The 23,958-nt window shown below is 42.9% G+C and overlaps 1 protein-coding gene across 5 annotated transcripts in view; it reads left to right on the top strand.

Moving 5' to 3' along the window:
- The window catches only part of Hecw2 (HECT, C2 and WW domain containing E3 ubiquitin protein ligase 2), a 355,297-nt gene that overhangs the window by 41,175 nt on the left and 290,164 nt on the right, over positions 1–23,958 (top strand). The gene's annotated exons all lie outside the window — the stretch shown is intronic.

Genomic DNA, 23,958 nt, shown 5'->3' with positions numbered 1-23,958 from the left:
GTGGAGACTTAGCTGGACCCAGGGGAAGGCTAGAGGGAACCTGGGACTCAGGCTCAGGAGTTAAGACACTTAAGGACTCTTAAAAAAGAGGGAGGAGGGAGTTTTCCTTTGCCTCTCCAGTGTTGGTGGTAGGCATTGGCAGGTGATGCTAGGCAGAGTAAATTAGGAGCTGTTTTGTGCCCTTCTGGACTCTACTTGTCACTCAAGAGTCAGACATCTCTGCTAATGGAGCATCAGTATTTCCCCTGAAGCTGGAGACTGGGTCATTTCCCGCAAGTGAGACAGATTAGAGGTTGTTTGGGAAATCTGAAGACAAGAAACAGAGAGTTGTCATTAAAAGTGGAACATAAATCTGCCTGAAGAAAATCCACAAGGATTTCCAGGCAGCCAAGGGCCTGAGGGCTCCTTTGTTGGGGGAATATAAATGTGCCTGGGCCAAACCTAATGTTGATCAGCTTCTGTGGCTATAAATCTTTTGAGTTTGATTATAACTTAAATCTCCCCCTCCCGATTGTCTCATGACAACATGGCCATGCCTTGTCACGCTCTGGGCTGAAACATCGCTTCTTGCGTCTGATTTCTCAAAGGCAGACATTGCTTGCTCCCTCTCTGGAGAGAGGAAGCCTAGGCTTGGGGTGCTGTTTGAAGGAACTTAGGAGAGGAGGGCGAGACAGGGAGACTGTCAGGAAAGTTGAGAGATGGAGAACGTTAGGAAAGGACTTGAGTCAACAACAAGAATCACTCGGAAAAGAAAATGAAGAACGAGAATGGCTACATATGGTGTGAAGTCACCGCTGGCCCAGGGAGAAAATTTGAGGCACGATTTGGATTCTGAAGTTGGATGGCACAGGCTTATGGAAATAACACACAACTGCTAAAACATTCTCTTTCCTCAAAAGTTAGTATAATTTTTTTCAACTCATCTTAACTCTCTTCCAAATCAAGGAATAATTACATCTAACTTTAAAAGAGATCGATAATCACGTTTCGGTAAACATTTAAGCTTGCTGTGTTTGGGTGACTTAAACTGCAGAGATGTAAGTTTGTCTTTGTGTAGTGTGTATGAGGGGAAAATATACGCATAAGGAAGCACATTAAAGCCAGGCATTTGTGTGTTTTTAATTATCATCTGGAATAGTGTTTAGGAAGTAAGTAGAAGCCAACTTCTGCTAGGTCTTGTCTACAAATACTAGTCTTTCCTCCTCTGGGGTGGTTTAAAAGGGAATGGCCATCACAGATGGCTCTCATAGGCTATATGTTTGAACGTTTGTTCCACGGTTAGCAGAACGGTTTGGGAAGGTTAGGAGGTGTGGTCTTATTGGAGTTGGTGTGTTGCTCAAGTTTTTGAGCTTTCAAAAGCCCCTATCAGGCTCAGAGTCTCTCTCTCTCTCTCTCTCTCTCTCTCTCTCTCTCTCTCTCTCTCTCTCTCTCTCTCTCTCTCTCTCTCTCTGCCTACTGCCTGTGGATCAGAATGTAAGCTCTTAGCAGTACTCCAGCACCATGCGTCTGCCCCCACACTCCCCCCCCCCCCCATGATGATCATGGACTAACCCTCTAACACTGTAAGCAAAACCCCAGTTAAATGCTTGCTTCTATGAGTTACCTTGGTCATGGTGTCTCTTCACAGTAGTAGAACAGTAACTGAGATGATTTCTTAGAGTGGAGTAAAGAAAGTAACTATTTTCCAGAGTCTGCCACTTTTTAACAATAGCTTGATTTTTTTTAAGATCTCATACAATGTTTCTGAAAAATAGTATAAAATTACTCTTTTTCATTTAACTGTCCCTTGTCCCCATCCTTGGATAAGTTTTTGTTACTTTGTCATAAAATGAGATAATATAGTTGTGCTCACTGTGAGACTTATATTTTAGTCTGTACCAGAGGTACAGTTAAAAACGTTCCTTAACTTCCTCAGCCTTTGGAACTAGTTACTTAGTTTGCTGTGACAGACAGGATGGACATTTGGATTTCATTTAATTTCATAGTTGTCATTGAGGGCAATGGAATTTTTACTGGGGAAAAAGACAAACAGATTTCACCCTAATAGAAAGTTTGAATGCTTTAGTGTTGTCTTGTGTCCATGGCAGAAATAAAATAGGAAGCATTTAAAACTGTCATTCAGCTCCTTAGAAGTTCCTTTCAATTATTAACCTTCCTGGTTGTAACTAAAGTTCTTGTAGCATCTATTGGATTTGACTGTGTCTGGTCTTAAGTTGTGAACAGATTGCCAAGGCAAAGGGTAAGAACTAGTTATTCTCATTGATAACTTTACATCTTCTTTCATGAGTTATAACACATTCCTGAAATGGAATTCTACTTTGTCGGTAGAAACTAGGCTGGAGCAACAAAATTTACCATCACAATATTGTCCCTGCATTATTTCTTGTATTTTTTTTTTTTTAAGTCTGAAGATTGAAAGGAGGGCCTCTGTATGTGAGACTTATCCTGTTTTTAAAATTCTTTTTAAAGTTCCTTTCCGTGTTAGCAATTGAATCCATGACCCTTTAATGCTAGATAAGCATACTAGCACTGAACAGTATCCCCACCCCAGCCCATTTGTCTGTTCAAAAAAAACCTTGTGGAAAGGGAATGGGTTTGAGTTTCATGTGAGTGGTTGAGTGCCAGGGATGGAACCCAGCGGTTCCCATTGCCAGGGATGGAACTGACATACATTTTTTAAGGTAGTCACAAAGTAGTATTAATACCATTATTTTATTTGGTAGGTATTTTTACATCCATTTTCCTGTGTATTCATGAACGAAAAGGAAATTTCTAAAAGAATATATGTTGAGATGTTAACAGTGGTCATCTTTGAGAATTAGACTCAAGGGTGAATTTTGTCTTAAGATGGTATAATTAATGGTAATTTTGAAAAGAAAAGCTGTTTCATTGAACTTAATGAAAACTTCATACCTACAGTAATTTTTTATTGGAGAAAAGTTGCTTTTTTGTCTCTTTTTAATTCATTTTATATACCAACCACAGATCATATCCATGTATCTAGAATGACAGGGGGACCTTCCAACTGCGATTCATTTTGTCGGGGTGAGGCAGGAGGTTACGGCTGAAAATGGAGTTGGGAAGATAATGGTAGACCCTTGTCCAGCATTGAAGGGTCATAGATTTGATTGCTACCACAGTAAGGTACTTTAAAAGGGAATTTTAAAAAATAAGACTAAGAATGTGACCCGGGTAGAAAGTGTGCCTGATATGCTTAAGGTCCTGTATGCATGCATGTACCCAGCTGAATGGCAGTTTTAAATGCTTCATATTTTATTTCTGCCATGGACACAAGACAACACTAAAGCATTCAAACTTTTACCCAAAGGCTGCAAAACTGGATTAGTTGTGCAGGTACAGGGGCACTCCAGAGTGTCTGAAGGTGAATCTGGTTCATTGTCATACTAAAATGTACATGGCTAGGTGGAGATTCAAGATATTAACAGACAGGCTGTGCATGAAATTGTATCTAGAATTACACAAAATAGAACATGACAGGAAAAGCCCGTGATATGCAGATAAATCAACACAAGCCTATGCAAAGACCCCCCCCCCCCCAACAAGTGCAATGTGGCAAGAAAAAACAAAAACAAAAAGATACACTTCCATCCTTTGTACTGCATTGCCCTCGAGGCACGAAACTTTCTCTTTACCCTAGCCCGCTTCCTTTCTTGGAAGTCCATCTTTTTCTAATAAACTGCCCCTGTTTCGGGGTGTTATCTATATCTGTGTGTCAATTCCTTATCTTAGGTGTGAGAAACCAGACCTTCCTCCACGGCAACAAATTCAAGAGACTCTAAGTCGCAAAACTGAGGCAGTTTACTTTGACTTCTACAGAACCAGTGCCAGTCCAAACAATGACAAAAATGACCGAAGCGAATTCCACCCCCTGCTCCTCATTGCTGAGTGCTTGGGGAGGCACAGTCTTCCCATTTTCTGTATAGCCTCCATCCCAAGTTCCCCAACATGTTTGTTCAGCTGGCACTCTGAGGACTCAGAACCTTAGCTGATGTATATCCTGGGGCTCAAGATTACTTCCCCTTCCCTGATACGGGGTTCAGTCATTTTCAACCCAAAGAAAAACTAAAACTGGCCACAGGTGCTGGCTAGTGATGTCACTATTGAAGCTATCATTTGAGTTGTGTTTTGAGAGCATGTCCTTTGCTCATGCTGTCCTTGCCACTCACAGAAGCCTTAGGGAGGCCGCAGGGTGACCAGATCAAAGGGAACTGGATCCCTGAGTCTCACTTGGAAGAGAGCTACTTCAAAACGCTGGTCATTAATGAATATCTTAGTAAGAATTACATGTGAAAGAAACAAACTTTTATTATCCTAAAAAAAGAAAAGAAACAGGTCATTGGGACCAGGAAATAAAAACTGGGTGGAGCCTTCTAAGCAGAAGTGAGCGTCTAGATTTAGAATATTGGCATAAAGGTAGGCCAGTCAGTCGGCTTCTACATGGCCAGGTCACCACCTAACAGTTTGATTAATCACCCTAGTGGATTGCTAGCTGGACATGAAGACTGAAACACACCTCTAAGAGTGGTGGATGTGCATGGTCAGAATACTGAGAAAATTCTCAAACGGAATCGGCAAAGGGCCAATTTTCCTTGACCATGGAAGACCCGCCAAGAATCGGGCCAGCCTCTAGGGTCAGTAGAGGCCAGCGGGTTCAATTATTATCTTTCCTTTAAGGGACCCTGCTCACCAGTGATGCCTGTCGGTCAGGCCAGTCAAATGCCTGTCCCCTCAAACAAATGTTATGTTCCTTTCTCTGGCTAGTCACACTCCTCGCTGACATGGATGACCCAGTTCAGCCTGGACTCTGCTCTGTATTGTCTGAAATGGATCAGGTCAATTGGCAGATGGAGAGTCCTCTGTGAGTATCTTCAGTTTCTGTGGGAAAATGTGGAGGCAGTTCTGAAGTAAATAGCTCAGATTATAATTTGTCTACACAATGGTTAAACAAATTTTTTTTTTTCTGGGATGAAAACTGTAAACTAAACTTTTAGTCAGAATGAATTCTCTGTGTAGAGAAGACTTTGATGTAGACACTGAAGGATGTGGAGATGCCAGGAAAGAGTGAGATGGTGGTATCAGAAAGTGAAGTTTTGTAGATACGTTGGCCTAGGTGCATAGCGTAGTCTCTGAAACCATTGAAATTTGTTTTCTTAAACATTATACACAGTCTTGAGTGAAAGGGGACCATGGATAATATCATGATATAACTCATCCCACATACAGTTAAAAATGAGGCAAGACCAAACTCTTTCATGAGGGAGGTGTTTAAAAAAGGCAGAGCTTTGAAGGAAGCAAAGGAGGTCACTTCTGAAAGGACAATAGTGAGACTTCCTGGAGGGAGGAAGATGTGTTACCAGGCAGGGGACGAGGGCATCCAGGGCTGTTCTTTTGACCCGACTGGTCGTTACAGAGATGTCCACTTCTTGATTTCATTATTTGTTGTGCTGTGCATTTGTGTCTTGAACATTTTCTCTGATGTTTTTCTAATTAAAAAAAAAAAAAGCCTTAGAAGGAATGTTGTGATCGATGACATTGAGTACATACTTTTCAGTCTGGGATTTAAAGACATCTAAATTTCTGTCCTGGATTGAATTATGTCTCCTCGATGTTTCCATGTTGTGTCCTACCCACCCCCACCCCCCCAGGCCTCAGATTGTGGCTTTATTTGGAGAGAGGGTCTTTCTAGAGGTAATCAAGTTAAAATGAAGTCCCTAGGTTGGGCCCTCCTATATATAACTGGGGTAGGTATTAAAGAGGGGAAATCTGTACAGAGAAGATACTCAGAGAGGGGGCGATAGGAAGAAGCCCAGGGATGAAGAAGGTCAAGGAGGAAGGGCCTGGAACAGACCCTTCCCTTGCAGCCCTCAGAAAAACCCAACGCTGCTGGGATTGTGAGCTTCTGGCCTTCAGAGCAATGAGACAATAAAAGTCAGTATTTTCACTGAAGCTGTAATAAAGCAGTGGTCTGGGAGACTGAGAGAGATGTTCTTTCTTCATCTCTTAATCAGCATCTTGACTTGGTACAATGGCCTGATTGGGGGATCTTCAAATTGGAGCAGGCAGCTACTTCCCCGATATGATTTGGGAATTTTTAATGACGTTGATTGAAGAAGATTAGGAGCCAGGCTGTGATTTATTCTCAGGCCATCTAGCTCTGGTTTAATTATTTTATTATTTGTTTTTATTTTGACTTCTTTTCTTGTTTTGTAAAGCTCTGTTTTATGTATGGTGTTGTAGTTTATTTCTCCTTGATGTTATCTGAGCAATGAATTGCTTTACCAAATGAAAATCATCCAAGGTCTGAAGATGACTTTATTCAGTTTTCCTCAAGTGTTGGGAGAGTAGGCCCCCTAGGTGGTATATGTTAGCATGGTTCTCTCCTTTTGTACCTCTTGTAGGCATAGAGATTGATTTCTTTTGAAACTAGTCATGATCACATGATAAAATCCAGCCAATGAGAAAGGGTATGTCCTCTATTACTCTTGCTTCCTGTGACGGTGAGACCAGAAATGAGGATGTGGTAGGAAGTGGAAGCCTTTCAAGCCTGGATGACTAATCTCTATCTACTCATCACTGTTAAAGGGGAAATACTAAACTACCCTTATTCAAGGTGATTGACTTTTTAATTTGTGTCAATGTGGCCCTGAGTTTATACTCACAACTAATAATGGCAATGACTAAGGTTAGGTGAAGACTATAAATCACACAGCAATGATTCTACCCCACACATAAAAGTAAATCTTCCTTCTAAGAGTGCATAAAAATACATCTACAACTTGGTTTGTGAATTTGATAATAGTTAGAGTTGATAGGTGTTCTTTGATTGCTTAAACGATTTGACTAAGAGACCTATGACATCATTGTAGAGACAGGATTCAGGTGACATCACAGTTGACATCCAAAATCTTGCAAGCCAATCCCAGCTGAGTACAGAATCCAGCCTTTTAAATATGTGTGGGTTATAGCCCTTCCCAGAATGGTTAGGCAATCCTGATGGGTTTCTAGGCAATTCACAGGATCTCATGTAGTCCATGGTGGCCTCAAACTCACTGTGGAACAGAAGGTGACCTTGAGTTCCTGATCCTCTTCCATCTCCCAAGCACTGTGGTTATAAGTGTATGCTGCTGCACTTGGCTTTCACAAGTCTTGATATCCATGTTTTATAACCGACAGGTGCCTGCTAGAAGTAAAGAGTTGAAAACAAAATTGTGTTCTAATGTAGTCTGTCTGCGTTACCCGACCAGTCACTGCATTTTTAATGGGAGCGTGGGACCACATAAGCCTCCCTGACCCTTGCTTCTGTTTCCGGTCAAGTCCCGTCCTTTGTCTGCCGTACGGTAGGCTCCCTTCCCTGAGGACTCACCACCTTTACTCGTTCCTGGCTTCTGCTGCTGCTTTGGAGTTTCAGTTTTACACCCCCAGCGCCCCTCCCATCTCCGGTCTGACAGCTCTTTTTGTACATGTTGCATTTACATAACCTAAGAAAGTATTACAGTGAGTCACCGAGTCATTCCATCATCCCCTCTCCCTCCTGGGGTCAGCTCTCTTGTTGGCTGGCTTGAAGGGGATGGTCTTTCCCACACCTAGTCTAGAGGTCACATTTTTAGGTCCGACACTGAAGCCCCGAGGCAGATAGTTGTATCAGAGTCGCAAGATACATTTTCAAAGGTTGAAAACATTATGTGCAAGAAACTATTTCTGAACTCTTTGTTCCTGAAGGGATGCTAATGCCTTGCTTCTCGGTTCATGGAGATAGGGTCTCACTAGGTAGCCCTGACTGGATCCCAGCTCACAGCACTCCTGCGCCAGCCTCCCGAGGAGGGCATTACAGGCCAGCATCACTGTAGCTGACCCAGATACCACATTTCTAAAACTTGCAATGTTTTCCTTGATGCTTGAAACCACACAGCAACAAAGGGCCACAGACTAGATAGTTTGGTAGAACTCTGACTAGTGTAGTTATTTAAATTCATGCAACTAATGTTTATAGACTGTCTGCCAGATGCTTGCTATACTCAACACCAAGTCATCCAAGGAAAAAGCCTGGTGGAAGAAACATATAAATAAATGATGTTACTGCTTAGGAGACAATGACAGTTTGCTTCTCTCTATGGAACTGGTTAATCAGGACAAGGAGCTGGAAAGTGTCCCTAGTGGTGGTCCTCAATGAATCTAGCATAAACAAGATTTGTACTTACAAGGAAATCGAAAAGGAATATAATAAAGCCTTTATTTGTACAACCAGTAGCTGTAATAGGAACTAAAAAGCAAAATGCATACCCTTTTGCCTTGTTCTATGACTGTCTTAGGAGCAACTCTTTGTACCTGAAGAAAATGTGGGTTACAGAGCTCTGAGGTCAAAGCATGAATCGTGTGGTTAACACTGTCACCTTGATAGGATCTAGAGTCATCTAGGAGGTAAATTTCTGGGCGTCTCTATGAGGGTGTTTCTCGATTGAGTTAACTGAGATGCAAAGATCTACCCTGAGTGTGAGCAGCCCCGTTTCCTGGGCCAGAGTCTTGTACTGAATACGAAGGAGAAGGCAGGCAGAGCAGCAGGATGAATCTCTCTCTGTGTCCACATTGTGGACACAATGGGACTGGCCTTCTCATGTGGCTACCACTGTACCCTCACATGCCTGCACAGCTACCCTGGACTGCATCCCCTTGAACTGTAAGCCAGAATCTGCCCTCCTTCCTTCCATTGCCTCTGAAGTTGCCTGTTGTCATCCATTTTGGTCACAGCAGCAAGAGAAGTAGTAGGGAGCTGCGTGCTGTCCTTCATTGAAAGCAGCATGAGCTTATCCAGATGCTTGGAAACTAATGAGCGTGTCATTTTGCTACAGTAATGATTTTTTTATGCTAGAATTTACTAAAAGGGATTCATTGCATTTAATTCAGAAGATTTATGAGTTCTCTTGGGCACTATAGAATTCAATAATCTATTAAGAGGTTTTCAATTACCCTCAGTGCTTGGGATCCAGCGACGCATCCCCTTAAGAACTTGGGAGCGAGGGAATCTGATGCCTTCTGAGCGGCACATTTTCAAGTGGCTGTGTAATAGAGCACAGACAGAAAACTACATCCACGCTAGGCCGACTGACTATAGGAACAGGGCTTAGGAGAGAATGTATCAGTGGTAAGGGGGATCGGTCAGGTGTCACACACAAAAAGATGAGCCTCAGCTACCAGGGGTAGATACCGATACAGTTGCTACTTTAGACTAATGCAATATTATAAATTCTACATAGAATGGGTCCTCTCTCTCTCTCTCTTTCTTTTTTTTTTTTTTTCAAGACGTGGAAACTCACCTAAAAGTGGTTTAAGCAAAGAGAATACATACATTGGTTCTCGTAAGGGGAAGCTCTAAGTCTACTTGGTTTCAGGCACAACTTGACCTTGACATTAAAGGACACTGTCACACACTTATGTTCCTCCCCCACTCCCATGTATGCATGTATAAATAAATAAAAAATAGATAAACAAATGGCATTCAAGAGCCCTCCAGAGCCAGCAAGATGGCTCTGTGGACAAGGCACTTAACACAAGCCTGACTACCTGAGTTTGGTCCCTGGTTAAAGGAGAGAGCTGACTTCTGCAAGTTGTCCTCTGGCCTCCCTGAACGCACCATAGCAGAAACACACGTGTGTGCATACGCACAGGAATGTGCACACATGCGTACGCACTCGTACACAAGTCAGTATCTGGAATGAATGGCACTGTCAGGCAATGTCTCTCTGTCTCTTCATCCTGCTCAGCGGTTAGGCTTCCCTTTGCATCGCTACACTGTCCTCCAGGTGGCCCCCACGAAGTCCAGCTGTTCAGAGCCCCACAGTTTATTGGTCCTACTGGGAGATTCAAGTTCTAGGGCTAGCCAGCTCTGATATGTGCCCACGTGGTGATCCAAATGTACATTCTCACAATGAACGAGAAGTTCCCAGAAGTGAAATGTTGGAATCCTAATAAAAGGAAAGTCACTCAGAGAGGCAGCAAGGACAGGTGTCCTCTGGGGCATGTGTGTGACTACACCACCACGTCCGTCCATGTTATGAGTTACACTATGAGAGGTGTCCTCTGGGGTATGTATGTGACTGCACCACCACATCCATCCATGTTATGAGTTACACTATGAGAGGTGTCCTCTGGGGTATGTATGTGACTACACCACCACATCCATCCATGTTATGAGTTACACTATGAGAGGTATCCTCTGGGGCATGTGTGTAACTACACCACCACATCCATCCAGACGTTACAAGTTACACTGCATGTGTTGGTCTTACTGTGAAGATGGTAACTAATCAGATTCCATCTCTCCTGAAGCTGAGACAAAAGTAGAGACTTGAACAAAACAAGGTATTAGGTATCCGACCCCATGTAGTCCCCTGCCTTGCTCTTTCCCTCGCTCTGCCTTTTACACTCCCGCACACCCTACCGCACTCTGTGTGTGGTATGCCCATTTTCAAAAAGGGCACGGCAACAAGAAGCTGTGGATTACCACGGCAGATCAGACCTGTCGTCTCACTTTGTAGCTAGTATCAACGCTCCCCAGGGGCTGCTGATGGGACTTGCTGTTGGAGAAGTGGCCCGATAATTCTCCCCTTTACCCAGCATGTTGTGCAAATACAACTTGCAATGAGATTCATTTCTCAGGAGCGGTGCCCATGGAATTGCAAGGTGACGTTGCATTCTGTACTGTGTGGGCTGAGGATTTCTAGAGCCGTGAGAGCGGAGGGAAGAGGTGAGACGTTGAAGCGGGAGTTGGGGGCGTAGGCTGAAACAGGAAATGGGGATCTGTTTCCTCTCTCTCTTTCCCTTTCACAAGGCAAGACTCATGTTTCTTAGCTCAAGGGCCAATGGAACCTTTACCATTCCAGCCCAGCCCAGATAGCAAACATATTTTAACTCAAAAAGTCTATTGACTCACAGAATGTTTAAGTACTATTAATGTTTTTGAATTTATATATATATATATACATATATATATATGATGAAATATATCTACCTCTACCTCCATTTTCTCTTCCATCCCTCACCTTTTCTCCCTAATATACCCCCTCCCAACTTCATGGTTTTTGTTTCGATAACCCACTCAATCTAGTTATCACTGCCCGTGTGTGCAGGTGTAGGGGAACATCCATCAGAGCATGGGAAACCTACCAGTGTCCACACTCTCAAACAAGAATAGCCGGCTTCCCCCACCTGCCCCCAGCATCTGTCCACTGCTGATGGCTTAGTTTGGAGATCACCTACCAGTTCTGGCTAGCTTGGTCTTGTGTTGGTGCTGTGCAGGTAAGCACCGCTGCCGTGAGTTCATGTTGGGTTGGTCATGTGGTGCCCAGAAGGCTTCGTTTCCTTACACTTTTTCCCATCCTCTGGCTCACAAGCTTTCCAACCTTCTGCCACAGCAATGCTTCCTGAGCTTTGGTGGTGGTAGGGTTAATGTCGATGTACCATTTAGGGCTGAGCGTTCAGTCTCTTCTTCTCAGCACTTTGACCAGTTATGAGACTCTCCAGTGACTACTGTTTCCTGATAACAGAAGCTCCTCTAACTAAAGTTGAGAGCATACCAGTTCTATAGAGATAATCATACATATTTAGAAGGCAATATGAACGGATGGCCATCTAGCAAAATAAAAATAGAAGGTTCTACTTTGGGACCTGTGGTCTCCAATGCCATGACCTTTGGACTAGGATTACAGTCCCAGACATGAAATCCCCTCCTGTGGAGCTAGGCTCAGTTCCCATCAGAACTATTAGTTACCCCATAACAGCACTGCCACTGTTATACCAATGGGTTCATCTTGTCCAGCATGTCTGTACTGCAGCTTTCAGGGTCCAGCACTACATCAGAGCATCGCTGTCTTTTCTTTCCCACATCCTTCAGGCACTAGGAAAGCCAGCTATCAGGAAGGAAGTTTCCCCGGTGATTTGAGATTAATTTCTCTGTCTCCTGCATCCAGTGTGAGTTGCATCTTGAGCAGTAGAGTCTCAGTGTGTAATTGTGGTAGATAACAAGATTACTGTGGGATGGTCTTTCTATATGCTGTGAATATATATATGTGTTGCTCTCATTGGTTGATAGATAAAGCTGTTTTGGCCAGTGGCAGGGCAGAATAAGATTAGGCGGTACATTCAAATTGAAGACAGAGATGAAGAAGGGCGGAGTCAGAGGAGATGCCAGTGAGCTGCCCAGGAAGCAAGATGTGAAAGTACCGGTAAGCCACCAGCCATGTGGTGATACATAGATGAATAGAAATGGGTTAATTAAGATGTAAGAACTAGCTAGTAATAAGCCTGACCCACAGGCCAAATAGTTTGTAATTAATATTTAGCCTCTGACTGGTTATTCGGAATCAGGCAGGCGGGAGAGATTCGTCCATCTACACAGGATGAACATTTTATTCTGACCTTTTGAAGCTATTTAAGAGGGTTGGGGGGACAAAGGCCAACAACATGAGCCCAGTAACTGATTTTGTGAGAGACTAAGCTAGAGGCTAGTTGTCTTGTAGGGTCCTGTATTAGGGTTTAGGAGCAAGAACACACTTTCTGTCTTAGATTGAATGGACCTGTGTCAATTCTGCTGAGGAAAATGGATCATTTTTCCGATGTTGGCTGTAGATATTATCATGTGTATTTTGAGAATTGTTGTTGCATTTGCTTGGCCTTGTCTTTGTACCCCCTTTGCCTGGTAAAGTCCTGAGATGTGGATTGTGGGGCTATTTTGTTGTCTGAATGCCTGTAGACTCTAAAGGTCGTCTATCAGGCATGTGTAACTTGTGGCCTGTGGTCAGCATGCATCCCAGGATAGCTATGTACATAGCCTCACACATTTGTAGGTCACAACATCATGTCACAGTGTCAAAGATTATATATTTTCGCATGTTTACACATTTTTCTAAGGTTAAAAAAGCCTCAAGACAAAAACGTAGACAAAGAGAAACAGGTTAATTTAAGTTATAAGAGCTACCCAGAAACGAGCCTAAGCTAAGGCCGAGCATTCATAACTAATAGTAAGTCTCCTTGTCATGATTTGGGAGCTGATTGGCAGCCCAAAGAAAGCCTGTTACAGTGTTCAGTCCTTTGAATCTAGTGCTGGTCGTCAGTGTGTTCCCCTTCATGGGTGTCTCCAGTTTTCAAGTGTAGATGCCAGTGTCTCCAGGGAACAGCCTGGATACATGGGATAAGGATGTGCAGGGACTTGCAGCTTTAAGTTGTGACCTAAGGAGACTTTGCACAGCTCTCCAATTTCAGCATGGCTTCTCATCTTCCCTCCCTGAATAAAGAGTATACTACTTTTTCTAAAATAGGAATAAACTACCTGAATATCCTGTTATGAAGTTTCCCATGTCAGTTGTATTTTTTATGACATAGTTTAACTTCTGCTAAATTTTCTTTTTGAGGATTTCATACAATGTATTTTGATCATATTTATTCCTCCCTCTCCTAACTCTTCCCTCATCTACCCTCTAATCCTTGCCTCCTTACCCACCCAACTTCCAAGAAGATAATCACCATCATCTCCTCCCTCATTCTCCTCTTTCTCTTCCTTCCTTTTCTCCCCCTCTTCCCTCTCTTCCCTCCTCCCCCTCCTTTTCCCTTTTCTTCACTATCAAGTTCAGTTTGTACAGCCCAAATACTCTTCTTGAGTGTGGGGCCTAACCTGGAATGTGGTCAACTAGCAAGTATTGCATCATTGATGAAAACTGATTCCTGAACCTTGGGAGGAGGTGCCATTTGTAATTTGTATCTTCCATTTGTGGCTGAGGATTCTATACTCTCTTATTTTTGTGGATGTTTGTGTTAATAACCACCTACTGTAAATAAAAGCTTCTCTGATGAGGGCTGAGAGATGCAGTAATCTATAGATAAGATGATAAGTCATTAGGACTTGTTTTAATACTGTGTCCATTTAGTAAAATAGTGTAGATTCTCCCCTCAAGCCTGTGACCTGTCTAACCAGAGGTCCTTGGCCTAATAATGGTTCCAGGCATGGACTTTACCTTGTGAAGTAGAAGTTAAATGGAATCAGAAAGCTATTGGTTGCTCCTATGATGTTCATGCCACTGTTGTGCCCGTCAGTGAGTCTTATCAGGTCAGTCATTGTAGCTTACAGGATTCACTGCTGTGCAATGGTGTTGATTATTTTTCCCCTCCAGCAACATGCACAGCACCTTCCAGCTCTATGAAAGGTAGCCAGTAGGGATAAAGTTTCCAGATCAGTACCAGCTTGATTTCCCTATCCTGTATGAGCCAAGTGTGAAATGCTTTAAGGAATAGGGTCTTACTGTGAAGTCCTGGAGAGTAACCAAGAGCATTGACAATAGCCTGTACTCTTTGGGTGATGTATGGAACCTCAGTGGCTAACAGCTTCAAAAGCAGTAATCCATTTCTGGCATTTGGGGTTTTTATTTGTTAGTCTGTGGTACGTGTAGCAAGCTTTCTCAAACTGCCAGCCCCCAAATCATGACACAGAGACTTCTTATTAGCTATGATTGCTAGGCCTTGGCTTATGCTCATTTCTATCTAGCTCTCATAACTTAATCTAACCTGTTTCATCTGCATTTTGCCTCAGAGCTTTTTACCTTTCTTTCATTCTGTGTATCCCACTTTTCTGCTTCCTCCTTGTCTGTCTGTCTGGCAGCTGCCTGGCTGGCTGGCTCCAGGCACCTCCTTCTCTTTCTCTCTCATTCTCTTCTCTCTTGAGCCTATATTCCTCCTTCTACTTATTCTCTCTGCCCACCAGCCCCACCTATTTCTCTACTACCTAGATATTGGCTGTTCAGCTTTTTATTAGACCAATCAGGTGCCTTAGTCAGGCAAGGTGAAGCAAATACAACACATCTTTACATTGTTAAACAAATCCACCATAAATCAATGTTACACACCTTTACATAGTTAAAGTAATAGTCCACAATGTAAACAAATGTAGCACATCTTTGCTTAAAGTAATATTCCACAACAGGAATGTCTATAATAGGGACATTGTTGCCCCATTATAGGGTAACTCCATTTTAACTCTTTTGAAGCATATCTTATCTGTGTTTTGGGAAGTGTCTATAAGAGTAGGTTTCCATATAACTTTTTCAAAATATCTTTAGTGTTATTTTTATTGCTTCATTTTCTTGCATTTCTCTTTCATGTCACTCATTCAGGCTGCTCAGTGTTGGCTTTGCCTTTCTCTCTGTCTCATATGGTCTTAATTGATGCATCTCTTGTGTTCTTTTGTGTTTGCCCTGCTTCCCCTTTGATTTATGCCTTTGTCTGTCTTTATGTAATTTAATTGCAACTTGGTCTGCTATTTTTATGTGTTCATAAAGCATAGAGATAAAATATTTTTATTCTACCCTTTTTTCTTCCGTTATTTCTCAGGTAATTCTTGGACACGATTGAAGATATTCAGTCCTCTGAAAAGATTTTTATATTTTTTTGAAAAGCTTTGTTTTTAAGATGTGTAGTCTTTTCTCAGAGTCTGTGACTAGATCTTTGAGTGCTTTGTTCTTGGGATAGTTAATCAGTTCAACAGAGCGGGAGATGGTAAGTTGGTGGTGCCTGAGTTTCGGGTGTAAAGTCACTACGCTTCTGATGTGGGGCTGCGGAGCTCGCTGCCTGCCTGTGTTTACTGAGGTTCTCCGGCTCATTGTTGCCGCCACACCCGGAATGCCCTCTTCATGATTCCCAATGTCGTGTCTTCATTAGAAAAGGCAGAAAGTACTTCAGAGATTCTTTTGATGTTGTTTGGTTTGGAAAGGGTCTGCATTGACTGGCTAGGATGGCTGGCCCCTGAGCTCCAGGGATCTACTTGTCAAAGACTTGAGAAGCAGCCTGAGATAGAATTTTAAAATTGTAATATTTCCTCAAATCTTATGGCCATTCTTACTTTGATAGGAATAATTTTAGATACTTGACTTTACCAAACCTTTCTGAAGAATCTCAGGTGGTTTCTTTGGCTGTAGTTACTCTTTTTTTGCCCTCAAATTTCTGTGTAGTATTATATATGATTGAGTGACATGATCCTAGTTATCTGATTCAATTCTGTAATTAAACTGACAGGCCGAGCTGGCATAAGCACTTCTATGGGCCCGCAGCCCTGCTGGTGGGAATAGTGTTGGTGTATGTGTGGCTGGGAGGGCAGCTCTCGGGGGCCGAGCAGGCATCACCTACAGTTTGATGGAACAAGTGGACTGTTGGGTTCAAGCTTGCTTATAGGAGAATGGCAACAGAATTTTCACTATGATGGTCTTAAAGAGCACCCCCAAGCTGAGGGTGGTTTTGTATTTAGTCTCCTGCCACACTACTAACTTTCCCATCTTTTTATCTTCCGTGTTTGTGGCCTCCACATTCTCTTCCGTAGCCGGGATGACCGATTATCTCTTGCTGCATTTGTGCTATGGGGAACATTTAGTGATTGTACATACTGCACTTCTCCATACTGACTTCTCTTCTTTGTTACAGAAGAATGGGCAATGAGAGAAGATGCCATGTGAAGTTTAGAGTTTAGATTCTTTGTGCACAAATGTTCCTCCTTCCTTATCTTTGACTGTGAAATTCTGATTAATGTCATCGATGGCTAAGAGCTTGGTCCTATAAGGGCTGAGCTTCTCTCAGAAGAGTTTGGGCATGTTCAGAATTTTGCTACCAACCCATTTGGTTTGTTTGAGACAAGGTCTTTCTGTTTAACCCAGGCTGGCTTTTAAACTTGTTATGTAGCTCAGGTTGGTTTTGAACTAGGGATTCTCCTGCTTCAGCCTCCTGAATCCTGGGATTATGGATAGGTTCCACCATGCCTGCTTCACTAATCCATCTGTAGTTTTAGCTTAAGACTGTAGTGTGCTTCTGGAATTCTGCCGTTGTTGCTATTGGGCAATAGTTCTTGACTTTAGGAAGTTTAAAAAAAAAAGAGAGAGAGACTCTTCATTTACATTCCACCACTTTTCACAGTTCGGAGAACTTGATTTCTTTGTTCAGGGCTATTTAGAAAGGCCTTTATATTTTCCTGCCGTCAAAGAGTGCTTCAGCACAGTAGAGAACTACTGTGGAGGTGGGTTGATTTGGCATAGAGGAGATGACTAGTTCCCGAGTGGACACTAAACTTTTGTGTCCGGTGAGCTCTGATGGGCAGCCTGCACCTTGGATTGTATTGTCTGTGCTTACTAGATTTGCCCTTCATTAAAAAAAAGGAATGAAAGAAATGAAGATGCCTGGGTGGAAAGCTTATGCAAGCCAAATCAGAAGTTTCAGAATGTCTTGGCTCATATGACCACTGTATAGTTTTAAAAACGGAAAGTTGTTAAGAAAACTAGCAACTTTTTCCTAAGTATTCGAGGCTGGGAATGAAGGCCTACTGTCTAAGCTTTGTGATGTCTAAGCAGCAGGGTAACCACCAAGATACAAGAGCACTCCAAGTGGGAATCCTCATCTTCCCCGAGTGTGATGTGGGGCTGAGACCTCTCTGAGGACTGCTGAGTGTGTGAAGTACCTTTATGCTGCCAGGATGGATGAATCAGGGCTGTGAGTCATTCTAGCTAGCAGGTCACCCTTCCTGCTGCCCCTACACCATTCGGTGTTTGCCGAAGTGTGGCCCAGAACAGTCTGCATCGAAGTCTGCCAGGGTCAGCATCTCTTGGGGTTTCTTAATTTTTAAACAAGAGCTCCATATGTGCACACAGACCCTGAGATCTGATAGTCACTGGCTCCATCATTTCCCTGGTTTGTTTTTGTTAGCAGAGAGCCGGCATGCAATCACTCCAAATCACTTGTGGAAGTTGGTGGGAGGGTGCAGAGCAACACCCTATGCCATAGAGCGTCAGTTGGAATGCCTGTGTGCCAGACTCCTTATTCTTCTGCCTGGTGTTGGCCACACCACACCATGGCTTGTGTTCTGCCCTAACTCCTACCATCTCTGGTTTCCAACCCTTTTCATGAAGCATGTGCGCCTCTTTGGTGTGCATGACAGGCCAAGAGCTTGCAATCCCCATCCCCCCACCCCCGCTCTCCAGCTTCAATTAGAATACACACCCCTTTGATCTTGCTAGCTGGTCTCAAGTGGGATGTTCGAATTGCCCTTGGCTCTATTACCTTCTGTCTATCTAGAGCCTTTCTATGCTCCCTGTTCTTATACAGAGACCCATGGACACATACACAGACACAGTGCCCTTTCAGATTCTAAACTGAATTGTTTCTTGGAAATAGGATGCCTATAACATTGATGGAGGGAGGAGAAGCAAAGAATAATTTTCTTTTATCCTCATAAAGTGGGAATAATTTTAGGAAAAATTGAACAAAATTCCTTTTTTTGGCCAGCATAACATCTCCTGTTCTCCATACTTGAAATGCATTGATGGAGGTGTGAGATGTGAATGGTGTATGTCCTTGGCACATTTGAGGACTGATCTGTGTCCTGGGCACCTTGGACTCTTTCAGTTGCTACTGCCACGGTCCTCTATCCAGCACTGCCATTCATGCAGCCTCAAAGGTCAGGTGAATGGCTAGGGCCTCCTTGCTGGGAGGGCTAATACTCAGTTTGTATAGGCAGAACAGTGTTGGCATGTAGTGACCCCATGGCACTCAGGACCTAGTTTAGAAAGTAGGATCATGTGACCCCTGAAGATTATTTTCTGTATGTATTTTTTTGTGTTGCATGATCTCTTTCCTCTCTTCGAACTGGTGGTGAATCATGGGAGTGTGGCCCAGGAAGAAAAAGGCAGATTCTGTTGGTTACCAAGAAAAACCGTATCTACTTTTTCTCTTCTTGCTTAGAATTTTGGGCATAGAGGAATGGAGCATCAGATACTCTTGTTGGACAGGCAGAGTTCAGTGGCATTGCTGGCCTTTCCAGCTTTCTCTTTCCAGCTCTTATGGGGTCCTGTGGCAGCCTGCTGGGTTCCCTCACACAAAATGCTGTCGTAGTTCATTGTGGCAAGCCATGTACCAGGAAACAGATTCCAAATTGGATAAAGGCAGAGGGTCTCATGCATTTACTAAGAGAATCCGAGTCTTTTTAGATCAAGTTATATGCTCATAGGATCCATTAAAAATCCCTTTATTCAGAGTGTCTTACATTCTGCTTTTGACCATTAAGAAACACAGGTATTTTCCCCTCTAAAACCTTGGCTTCCAGGTGGCCATATAGCTCTGAAAGTCCCACATTACTTTCTTAGATTGTTCTAAATTTCTCTGCAGTTACTAAGCCTAAATCATTCCTATGCTCTCCCCACCCCCCCACTCCCGGCCCCTGTGTAGTAGTTTTGGAGGTAAGTGATAGAGCAGAAAGTGATCTGGTTCTCCTCTTCCATAGTACAGAGACTCCTATGGAGTTAGGATTTTCTTTTTCTTTTTTTGGTTTTTCGAGACAGGGTTTCTCTTTGTAGCTTTGTGCCTTTCCTGGAACTCACTCTGTAGCCCAGGCTGGCCTCGAACTTACAAAGATCCACCTGCCGCCGGGCGGTGGTGGCGCACGCCTTTAATCCCAGCACTCGGGAGGCAGAGGCAGGCGGATCTCTGTGAGTTCGAGGCCAGCCTGGTCTCCAAAGCGAGTACCAGGAAAGGCGCAAAGCTACACAGAGAAACCCTGTCTCGAAAAACCAAAAAAAAAAAAAAAAAAAAAAAAAAAAAGATCCACCTGCCTCTGCCTCCCAAGTGCTGGGATTAAAGGTGTGCGCCACCACCGCCCGGCTTTTTTAAGTGAGTAACATAGCTCAGGTCTTTAGTTGATGAGGCAATGTCTTCTAATGAAAGGAACAATTTCAGACCTTCTAGAAAGCAGTGAAGGTGGTAGGCAGTCCTTGAGGTCTAAGCTTCTAAGCAGCTCTGCTTCCCCTAATGTCCCGCTACCATTCCTCCAAGCACAGCAGTCCAAGGGGCTGGGGTAAGTATAGGGGTGGAGAGAGGGAGGGGAAGAATGGCCATGGCTGTCCTGTACATTCAGAATGATCAACTGTGCCACAGACATTAGACCAAGAAAGGGATATGGCAGGGGGATCAGGGACCCAGACACAGCCTTCTCACATGTAGGCTTTAGACACAGTGGGCTTATAATTCAGTTTTCTTACTGTTTGTCTTTAGCAGATCTCTTTATCTTTCAGTGGGGTCATGAGAAACACGATAGTGATTTGTGGAGGCTGCGCCTTTTGGCGTGTATACTCTGGGGTACAGAGTACAATTTATGAATATCCACTTTTGGGATCTTATCCTTTCCTGCCCATTATGTTGGAAGCAGCACTCCAGAAATAAGCCTGGTGTGGGCAATCTGTGTTTCTCACATTGGTGAGTATGGTCAACTCCTGTCTGGCTAGGACCGTCCTGACCTTGACTTTGCATTTTCTTCAATTTGAACCTTTGCCAATTTTCTGGGAAAGACAAAACAAAACAAAACAAACCCGATTTCTACAGACTGAGAAATTTGTTTCCCCCCCTTTGGTGATGCTATGAGAAGCAAAGCCAAGGAAGCTTTAAACATGGCCTCTTAGGGGTCAGCTGTTGCGGCCATGGACCGGGGTGTCCTTCTTCTATTAAACTGATGGCCTGTTTTCTACCTCATCATTGTGTTGGGAAAATTGGTACAGAAGGACGGGGCCAGACCTGGAGACTGGTTCTACTTGGTTAATTAGCATTTGCCATTTTAAATTTCTCTGGCTAGATGTGGGGAGCTGTATGGGAACTGGAATTGGATCTGATCCTACCATCACAGGCTGGTGGTGAGTGGATCCCTGCACCCCTGTGCTAGAACAGGCGATTGGCTCCATGTCTGACAGTGGAGAGGGATGAGGCTCGGGCAGGCTCTTGTGTTAAGAGGGTTCTTAGGAGCTACTTTTAGCTCTTTGAAAAATTTATATCTCGAGCCCCAAATCTCCCTCCTGCGTCACAGCAGCTGGCCTACATTCACCAGAATATGCGCATTCTCTTCTGATATTTATGGGAGATGGAGCAAGGCAGGGAAGACTAGGAAGATTTATCTTTTGTTTCACTCTCTTCTTTGTGAGGCTGAAAAGATCCTCACGGCCATAGGTGTATCACTTAAAGGGGAGAGAACAACACATCCCCTCAATTGTCTCGTGCTCAGAGAACTGAGATCTCACGGTATGTTCTAATAATGTGTGCCTGCTTATTAAGGCCAGCGTGTAAGTGCTTAGCCCATGTGGCAAGGGAGAGTGCATAATTTAAGAGGGGAAGCAAGGTAAATTTTTTTTTCCTTAGCATATGGCCAGGAGGTCCTGACACCCACTAAAAATTCACTTAACAGCCAGACTGACCCAGACTGATGCTTTCCTGTAGCCAGGAAATACATCTCTGAAATAAGACTATACATAGCTGATTATAAAAGATGTCAAAGGTTACACACCCCAATTTCAAATTGTCTGATCTCATTCAGTTTAGGACACAGTGCTGGGACTTCTTAGCAGACACATGATCAGTAAAAGCAAATGAAATCAGATTTCTGGAAATAGCACAGCAGTAAATGTGAGAGCACTGGTTAAAAAAAAAAAAAAACAAATAACCCCAGCCCACAGCTAGGGTCCGAGTCACAGATGAGTGTATCAGGTAGTTCATGGTCATGCAGAGACCAGTTCTGTACATTCATTATTTCCAGCAAGGCTAATACTGGATTTGCCTTGATGCAAATGAAGTGATGTGATTATAAAACCTTCTTTTCATGCCCTTAGATCCTCAAAGACAGCGTTGCCCTCATAGCTTTTATAGTGAAATAAGATGAACCAGAAAAGAGTCCATGCAGCTTAAGGTAACAGTAATAGATCTAATTGCCTAATTAAGCATTGCTAATGGGAAATCGGGAATGAAATTACACCTGTACAGTCCCTTTCCTGGGGTCGTGGATGAGGACGGGTGTGATTTTGCTGAGGTTCGGGAATAGGAGCTTTTCCACTCCTCAGCCTGAAGATTGATGAGGAAAGCAAGAACATGAAGAAAAAGAAGTGAGGCAGAAATCAAGGAGGAGGTGAAAGGGACAGAAGGATGAGTGCTTTGTGTTTTAGGGGGAAGGAAGGACTATGGTACACGTGTAGGTTATGTAGGATAACAAATACAGGTTATGTAGGTGCTGAGGCCTGTACAGTTGGCCTCTATACTTTGGACCTGAAAGAAAAATAGCTATGGTGACTATTAATTTTCCTCAACTTTCTCCTCCAAATACTTAGAATCATTTGTATGTATGTATGTGTATATATTTATATATACGTATATATGTATTCATATGTTTGTGGGGATTGAATACATGCTCTCAAGCATGCAAAACCTACACTTTTATAAATGAAGTACACTCTCAGGCATGAATGGATTTTTTTTTTTGTTTTTTTTTGTTTTTTTTTTGTTTTTTCGAGACAGGGTTTCTCTGTGTAGCTTTGCGCCTTTCCTGGAACTCACTTGGTAGTCCAGGCTGGCCTCGAACTCACAGAGATCCGCCTGGCTCTGCCTCCCGAGTGCTGGGGATTTTTTTAAAATAAAATATTAGTATTTTATTTATGGCAGGTATTTAAACAACATTTACAATGTTATGGGCACATACAGCTACATTTTTACACCAAAGTTTTAGAAAGTAAAGTCACATGTATGAATAAAATAAAATATTGATGCACAACAGAAGACCAAATGCATCTTGGCCATAATTTTATGACTTTTAAAGTCTCGTTAGTTTTGAAAATAAGGGTAATTTAATTCACTGTTTATTTTGTTTTTGTTTTTTGTTTTTTTCTAAAATGCCCTAATCAAGCTATGGTAAAGAAAAACTAAACTGACGTCATGCTGACTTAGAGATTTTCAAGAATCTCAAATATTTGAGAAATGGGAAACATAACCGGCTGTAATTTTATATTGATTTAAAATACAAAAGAAGTTTCATTTTGCTTGCTGAAAATATTTCAGTAAACGGTTTTAGAGGGACCTTCTTTCAGAGACTTGAAATACATTTCTGCAGGGACAAATACCAGGCAGAGGACATTGACGCTTATTGTATGTTTTCTTTAGAGGTGTATCTTAAATTTCCTAAGCATGTTTGAATTTATTTTGTTGGTGTTTCTTTTATAGCCCACTGTCAGTCTGTTTCCTTGCAAGAGCTTATCTCTTGAGTTATCCTGTCGAATGCGTTTGGCAAAGCCATGATTTTCTTCAGATTGAAATGTAGCATTTGATGCAGAACTTATTAATTCCCATCTCCTCTTTGCACCAGCAGTCATTGCCAGGGAGGATGGCATACCTGTTGATACAGGCCGAGAACCCGTAGTTGAAAATGAAGAAGACTCAAGCCTGTGTAAACTGTTTGGTAGTCATTCTTGTTCAGGCAATCTATTCTTCAAGCTCCTGATGTCATCATGTATGGTAAATGTAGAGTCCAAATCCTGTTCATACCCTGTTCTCCTGTTGAGAGGTGAATCTACTTCACACAGCGTTTTCAGGGAATTATCATTGATTATATTTGTAGTCTGTGATGAAGGTCTTCTCAAGGCTGGAGATGGGTTTTGAAGAGGTTTTCTTTCTTTGTTTTTTTTTTTTTTGTTGTTGTTTGTTTGTCTTGGTTTTTGGTTTTTGGAGACAGGGTTTCTCTGTGTAGCCCTGGCTGTCCTGGAACTCACTCTGTAAGTCAGGCTGGCCTGGAACTCACGGAGATCCACCTGCCTCGCCCCCCCCCCCCTCCAGTACTGGGATTAAAGGTGTGCACCACCACTGCCCGGCGAGGTTTTATTTCTTAACATAATCTTTTGAGAAGAAATCTAAACAGGAAGGCTCACTAAGCTGTGAGGAATTGTGCCTGATGGAATTGTTTCTCCTCATTCCACTCTTCTTTGTTGCTTTGTCTCCTCTTTTCTTACTGCTGTTACTGTAAGTAAATACAATCAAAAATGGAGAGCTGGATTTCTTCCGTGGATGTGCTGTGATGTCCTACAGGTTCACTTCTGCTCACTTTTAATGTCATGGGGGAAATGC

This window comes from Peromyscus californicus, unplaced genomic scaffold (assembly GCF_007827085.1).
Source record: "Peromyscus californicus insignis strain IS unplaced genomic scaffold, ASM782708v3 Scaffold_21__1_contigs__length_65335640, whole genome shotgun sequence".
Lineage (NCBI taxonomy): Eukaryota > Metazoa > Chordata > Mammalia > Rodentia > Cricetidae > Peromyscus > Peromyscus californicus.
The sequence above is the reverse complement of the archived record's forward strand: the minus strand, read 5'-3'. Positions and strand labels throughout refer to the sequence as shown.